Source organism: Corylus avellana, chromosome ca4 (assembly GCF_901000735.1).
Source record: "Corylus avellana chromosome ca4, CavTom2PMs-1.0".
In the NCBI taxonomy this organism is placed as follows: Eukaryota; Viridiplantae; Streptophyta; class Magnoliopsida; order Fagales; family Betulaceae; genus Corylus; species Corylus avellana.
Window position 1 is genome coordinate 13,146,276 of NC_081544.1, and position 6,327 is coordinate 13,152,602.

The following is a 6,327-nucleotide window of genomic DNA, read 5'->3' on the forward strand; positions in this document are numbered from 1 at the left end:
AACAGGGTCAGCCCACGGTTTGGAGCCACATCATATTCACAACATTCATTCGAGGTTTTGCTTAAACCCTCTCTACGCCTATTCTCACCGTCTCTCTCTCTCTCTCCGTTGCTTCTGCAAGGTATCTCTCTGAATCTGATTGATTAAATTGATGTACCCTCTGCTTTGTTTTTTTTTTTATTAAGCAATAAATGGAGAGGGAAACTGTACCCTCTGCTTGTTTACGGAGAAAACAAGCAATTTCTTTCAAAAAAAGTAGATGAAAATGTTGCTTTTGCGCTGTATTTGGTTTTCAATTTGGGATGCACTGTATTGTATCTGAATCGAATCAAAGTGTTTGTACTTGTACATTGAGATTGGAGAAATGGGTACATGGCTGATGGCCCTGTCATCATCATTTTACTGATATTGTTTGGCCATGGCCCATGCTGCTCTCCTTCTCTTTCCTCTGACAATGTATTAAAAGTGACTTTGGAACCAAAAGTCTCCAACAATATGTTTTTGGTGGGGTTGGTTGCTGCTATTTATTTCTGTAAAGTTGGTGATTTTGTATTAAAAGTAATTTATGTTTGTGCAAAGACAAGCAACTGAAATGGGTGGAGATAAATACTGGTGGTTGTTCTTTTATCTATTGTTCAGCTGCACTGAAAGTGGGGTAGCTTTTTTTTTTTTTTTAAAAAAAAAAAAACAATCTGGGTAGGGTCCTGAATCCTTTGTGGAATAGCGAGAATTACCATCACTTGGAAGTTGGAATGTGATAGGATTTTGGAATCTTTCCCAATCTTCCTCTGATTTCCCTTATGCTTGATCGCCATGTTTATTTCCTTCTATATATAATTTGCTTGCATGTTAGGCTTTGCTTGATTGTTACACCTTTTCAATTTCCATATTAAGCTTGATTTGCTCCTATAAATAAGCTGTAGATGCCGTATGGCGGGTCATCAAAGAATAACACTCTTTGCTTCAGCAATATTTGGAGGCCCAATCCCTAGAAGAGATCACCCCTTTTTCTCTCTCTAATTTTTCTATTGATTTTCTGATTTGAATCCTATTAGAATTAAAACATAGAGTGGCCCATTAAGAATTGGAAGAGGAAGTTGGAATCTCTGTGGACTAGCTAATTACTGTTGTGCTTATCAAGATGGCTTGGGCAGCCACAACTTACAGCTGTCATGTCACAAAGGAACTCTAGAATTCATGGAAGTAGACCTAAAGCTGAGGAAGCTCTGTTCCAACCAATTATGGGCTATGTCAGGAGAAGACGTCTATTTTGAATAAAACTTCCGATTCTTATAGGAGCAAAAATATTTGTGAAATGTGGCCAATTCCCATGCAACTATTGACTAAGAGCATTAGCAGTAGATATTTTAATCCCGTTCCCTTTCCTAAATGCATGAAAAACTCTTTAAAACTCACATGTAGAAGACTCAATTGCTGTTCTCTAAACTAAGGGAAAGCCAATTGAAGCTAAAGTGCTACCTAAGATCCCTTATCATATATTTTAATAAAAAAAAGTTCTCTCCTCTCGCCTCTCTTTATACACCCTCAGAGAGACGATACGAGAGAAAGCGAGAATCAGAGAGGATTGAGAGAAAGGAAGTCTACAAGATAGTTGGGGAAATCGCGCTAGGTCGCTTTGTGGGAGCTAGGGGCGGTGTGGGTCATGCTTGCTGCACCCACTTGAGAGCAGCTCACAACCAACTCCAACAAGAATCGATCCAGCCGGGCGGCACGATTCCATCGAGAATCGATCCAGTAGCTGACAACCACTAGCATCAACTGGGTTTTATGCATGTTTGAGTTTTGATTTATGTATGCGTTTCTTTGGCAAGAGCGGTCCCTAATCGGTGGCAGGAGTGATCTATGTGTATGAGTTTGATATGGGTGGAGAACTTAGGTCCGATTAGGGCCGTAAATAAACAAAGTTGTTCGCGAACATTCCGGCTTGTCTTTGATAAGCTTAGCTCGGTATCGGTTCATTTTATTAAATAAACAGAGCTTGAATGAAAATTTAGGCTCGTTTGCTAAAGCTGAGCCTGAAGCGTCTGAGGAAGAAGATTTGGTATTAAGGCCCCGTTTACTTCGACGTAAAATGGTTTTCTTTGTAAAATATTTTCAGGAAAGTCATTTTCCCTGAAAATATTTTCCATCGAAAACATTTTACTGCGTTTACCTTGCATACGGAAAATAAATTTTTTTTTTAATATCTTTTTTTATATATATTTTTTCCAATAAGGTCCCTGTACGGGACTTGTTCGAGACCCCACAGGGACCTGCCCAGGACCCCGCCGGAACTTAACCGGGACTTGTCCGGGACCTACCCAGGACTTGACCGGGACCCACCCGGGACCCCGCCGAGACCCGCCTAGGACTTGACCTAGACCAGCCCGGGACTTGCTTAAGACCCCACCGAGACCCACCCAGGACTTGACCGGGACTTGACCGGGACCTGACTGGGACCCCTCTCGGACTTGACCAGGACTTGCCCGGGACCCTCTCGGGACTTACCCGGGACCCCGCCCAGACTTGACCGGAACCCGTCCGGGACCCGCCCAGGACTTGCTCGAGACCTGCCTGGGACTTGACCGGGAGTCGCCCGGGACCCGACCTGGCAAGTCTCGGGCCAGTCTTGGGCAGGTCCGGTCAAGTCTTGGGAGGGTCCTGGCGGGGTCCCAGGCAAGTCTTGGGCGGGTCCCAGTCAAGTCCTGGGCGGGTCCCGGGCAGGTCCTGGGAGGGTCCAGGTCAGGTTCCGAGCGGGTCTCAAGCAAGTCCCGATTAGGTCCTGGGTGGGTCCCGGGCAGGTCATGAACGGGTCCCGGTCAAGTCCTAGACAGGTCTCGGGAGGGTTCCGGTCAGGTCCTGGGCAAGTCCCGGGCGAGTCCCAGTCAAGTCCCGGGAGGGTCCCGATCAAGTCTTGGGCGAGTCCCAGTTAGGTCCCCAGCAGGTCCCGGTCAAGTCCAGGCGAGGTTCTTGGACTGGTCTTGGCAAGGTCTATCGATTTAAGAATGAGATGCTCATAGTCGGAAAATGGTTTACGGTTTTTAAAACCGTAAACCATTTTCCAAAAATTAAAGAAGAATTTTCGGTCAAAAGGAAAATATTTTCCGTTGACCACTATTTTACGTCGAAGTAAACACCGTAAAATAAGGAAATCATTTTCTAGAAACCATTTTACGTTGAAGTAAACGGAGCCTAAATAAAACACCGGTTGGTTTGCAGAAGACGGAGATAACAAGAGAGAGAGATTGAAAGACCCTTTAAATGAAGCTATTGTAAAGTGTATTTGAATAAAAAAGTAAAAAGTAGCTTAGTTCCTTAAATTTATGAAAAGTGTAAGGGAAACTAATAGGAGTGCTCTAAATAGTTTATGATTTGTTCCAATAAACTCGTTTGCACTTTTTTAAGAGCTAGTTACTCTGAGTTTGCTAGTTGTCTGTTTCTGCAGCAATTAGCTGCACGTTTTTTCTGTTGGTTTCTTTTACTGTTTTAGCCTATGTACACTTCGCTATCTCTTCCGGTGGATAATAAATCTCATTCATAAAAATCTCTCTCTCTCTCTCTCTCTCTCTCTCTCTCTATATGTATATATATATATATATATATATATCTTGAGCTTTAGGAGATACATTTTTTTGAGTGAGATTGGAGTCTTTGAACTTTAGTTGGTCTTAATGGAATTTTTTTCTCTCATCTATCTTTAAAATTATTATCTTTGATCTTTCAAATTCTGAAAATCATGGATATCTTTTCTCAAGTGAGACCTTCTTTAGCCTGTTGAAAAGAGTTCAGCTTCTCTAAAATATTTTGATGATCTCTAAATCCATGTAGAAGAAATTGGTAAATATTTGAAGTTCAATACAAACTTCACCTTTCAGTTGCCAAGTTTAATCAGCTATTGAGTGGCTATAAATTTCTTTACCATAAAAAATGTGAGACTACATCATCAAAGTGGAGTTTGTTCAGCCCTCGGTGCATTAAGGAAGTCAATTTGAACTTCTAAAATTACTATTTGTGATCTTCAATTGCTGACTTCATTCACAAAATGGGAATTCATTAGTGCTCTCTATATCCTAAACCTATTGAATAAGATATTCCAAAAGATTATTGTGCCAGATGATAGTAATGAGTCATACCTTCATTACTCAACAGTCAGTAGAGCTTTGTTATTGTAATTGGGATAGATTGGTAAGCATCTTCTACCATCCCATCGTCTAACAAAAGAAACTCTGTTGTCTGCAGAGGCTAGATTATCAGAAAAAAAAAAGATGGAGAAGGTTATTCATTTCCCAAATCACCCTATTGAGTTTCTCATGCCACCTTCTTCGAACAATGGCAGAGATATTACAATCAAAACCATCCCTTCTGCATCAAAGGTACTTTACAAGGCATTCTTCTGTCACCTTCATTGTTCAAATTCTGTCTCTAATTATTCTCAGTTATCCTTTTTTTTTTTTTTTGGATGAATAAGTATATTTCATTCAACACTAGAAACAAACCAAACACCAGCTAAAACAGCTTACACGCCTACAAACAAGCAGAAACAGAAACACCAACCAGAAAACTGCAGATATAGTGCAGCAACAGAGAATTAAACCAGCAAATCTGCAGTAATGTTCCAACTTTGACAAAGGAGATCATTTTCCCTATTCTTCTGAAAACTACCCCTCCCCAAAATCTTGGAACGCACTTCCCAAAAAATCACCTTCAAGAGCTGCTCCTTTGTTTTGGGGTGACCATCATAACTAACCACAAGACAAAAGCCTGTTTGGGTATAGCATCTGGAAACCATACCAGCTGCCACCAGTCAACCACTTGATTCTTTTTCCTAAGAAATTCCCCAGTATCAGAGCTCACATAAAATCCCGTCTTAGAAGCAGACCAGATAGGCTTATCACAATCACCTATTTTGACCTCCGGAAGTTATCCATTTTTATTGTCTAACCTGATTTTGTTTATGCTACTTATCACCCAAAAAAAAAAAAAAACTGATCGTTTATGCTCCTAATGGACAGCCCGAGATAAAAAAATTTCTAGAATCAGTATATTCTTACGAAGTTGAAAAGGTAAGGACACTAAATATGAAAGGAAAGAAGAAGATGAGAGGGGGCCGCTTGATTGCAAAACCAGATTACAAGAAGGCTTATGTAACTCTAAAGAGTCCTGTATCATTCTCTCCAGACTTAAATCCTATCCGTTTAGTTGAAGAAGAGAGGAAGAGAATAAATAAGAATCAAAATCAAGCACCATCATGGAGTGAGAAATCTCACTAGCTTCACAGCAAGAAAGTTATGAGCTGGTTTTTATTCTTAAAGATATAGAGGCAGCACTGGCATTCAGGCTGATCCAGACACGGGTGTCAAAGTTTTCATACTGTAGAATATGGCTTAAGAGGCAGTTAGGCTCTTTGGAAAGATTTTCCTCTGTTTTGTAGTTTAGATATCTCTTTTCACTAGGAATTGGAAAGGATAAATGCCCATCATCTCTGTTTGATTACAAGTGCTGAAGACAGCAAGATTATTGGCTTATTGCTTTGGTCATTTGTGATTTTGAGGAAGATTTTCTTATGGTTTTTAGTTGTCTATGAGTTAGAAAGTAACTAAATGTTATTTCTGTTTGATTACTGATATGGAAGAGAAGGAGGTCATTGATTTCGCCAATTGTGATGTTTCTTGGCCGTTTTGTTTGGAGCACTAGCAACATATACCTAACAATTTTTTTTTTTTAAAAAAAAAAAATTTAGGAAATGAAATTACTTTTTGCTTCCCTATTTAAATATATTCCACAATAGATTCCCTTATCTTTCCTTATATCAATTAATACTCTTTTTTTACTCTTACTTTAATTTTTTTTTATTCTTTACTCTTACTTTATAATGTGAGAGGAAAGAAGAGAGTGAGTACGGTTTTTTTAGAATTATAATAAGCCATTGGGTAGCACTGTAGCTATCCAATAGTTTAAGAAAACTATAGGGTGTTTGTTGCAGGTGTGTATTTGCAGTTTTTTTTAAAATAAATTTCTTATATATAAAGATGGGAACAAGTTATATGGTGTCTATTGCTAATGCTCTTACACTTCAAATTTGAGGATGAAATGTCACAAACTTTTTATCAAGTTTTTCATTTGTAATATGATTAATTTGTGTTTTTAGGTGTTGTTTATCACTTCTTCAAATTTCTAGGTTATAGATATGCAATTGGATAATAATATTGTTGTCCACGAGTTAATTGTTTGTCTTGCACAAAATCAAGCATCATGTTGCATGCCCGGAACCGTGCATTACAAATATAAATATAGGCCATTTCCCTTCGAATTTAATGATGATATCTT

At 39.3% G+C, this 6,327-nt stretch overlaps 1 long non-coding RNA gene across 1 annotated transcript; it reads left to right on the forward strand.

Moving 5' to 3' along the window:
- On the forward strand, positions 1 to 5,650 carry LOC132179706 (uncharacterized). Its single transcript, XR_009439951.1, has 3 exons — positions 1 to 121; positions 4,240 to 4,373; positions 5,013 to 5,650. It is a non-coding gene; the product is annotated as an uncharacterized LOC132179706 (long non-coding RNA).
- The last annotated feature ends 677 nt before the right edge of the window (positions 5,651 to 6,327 follow it).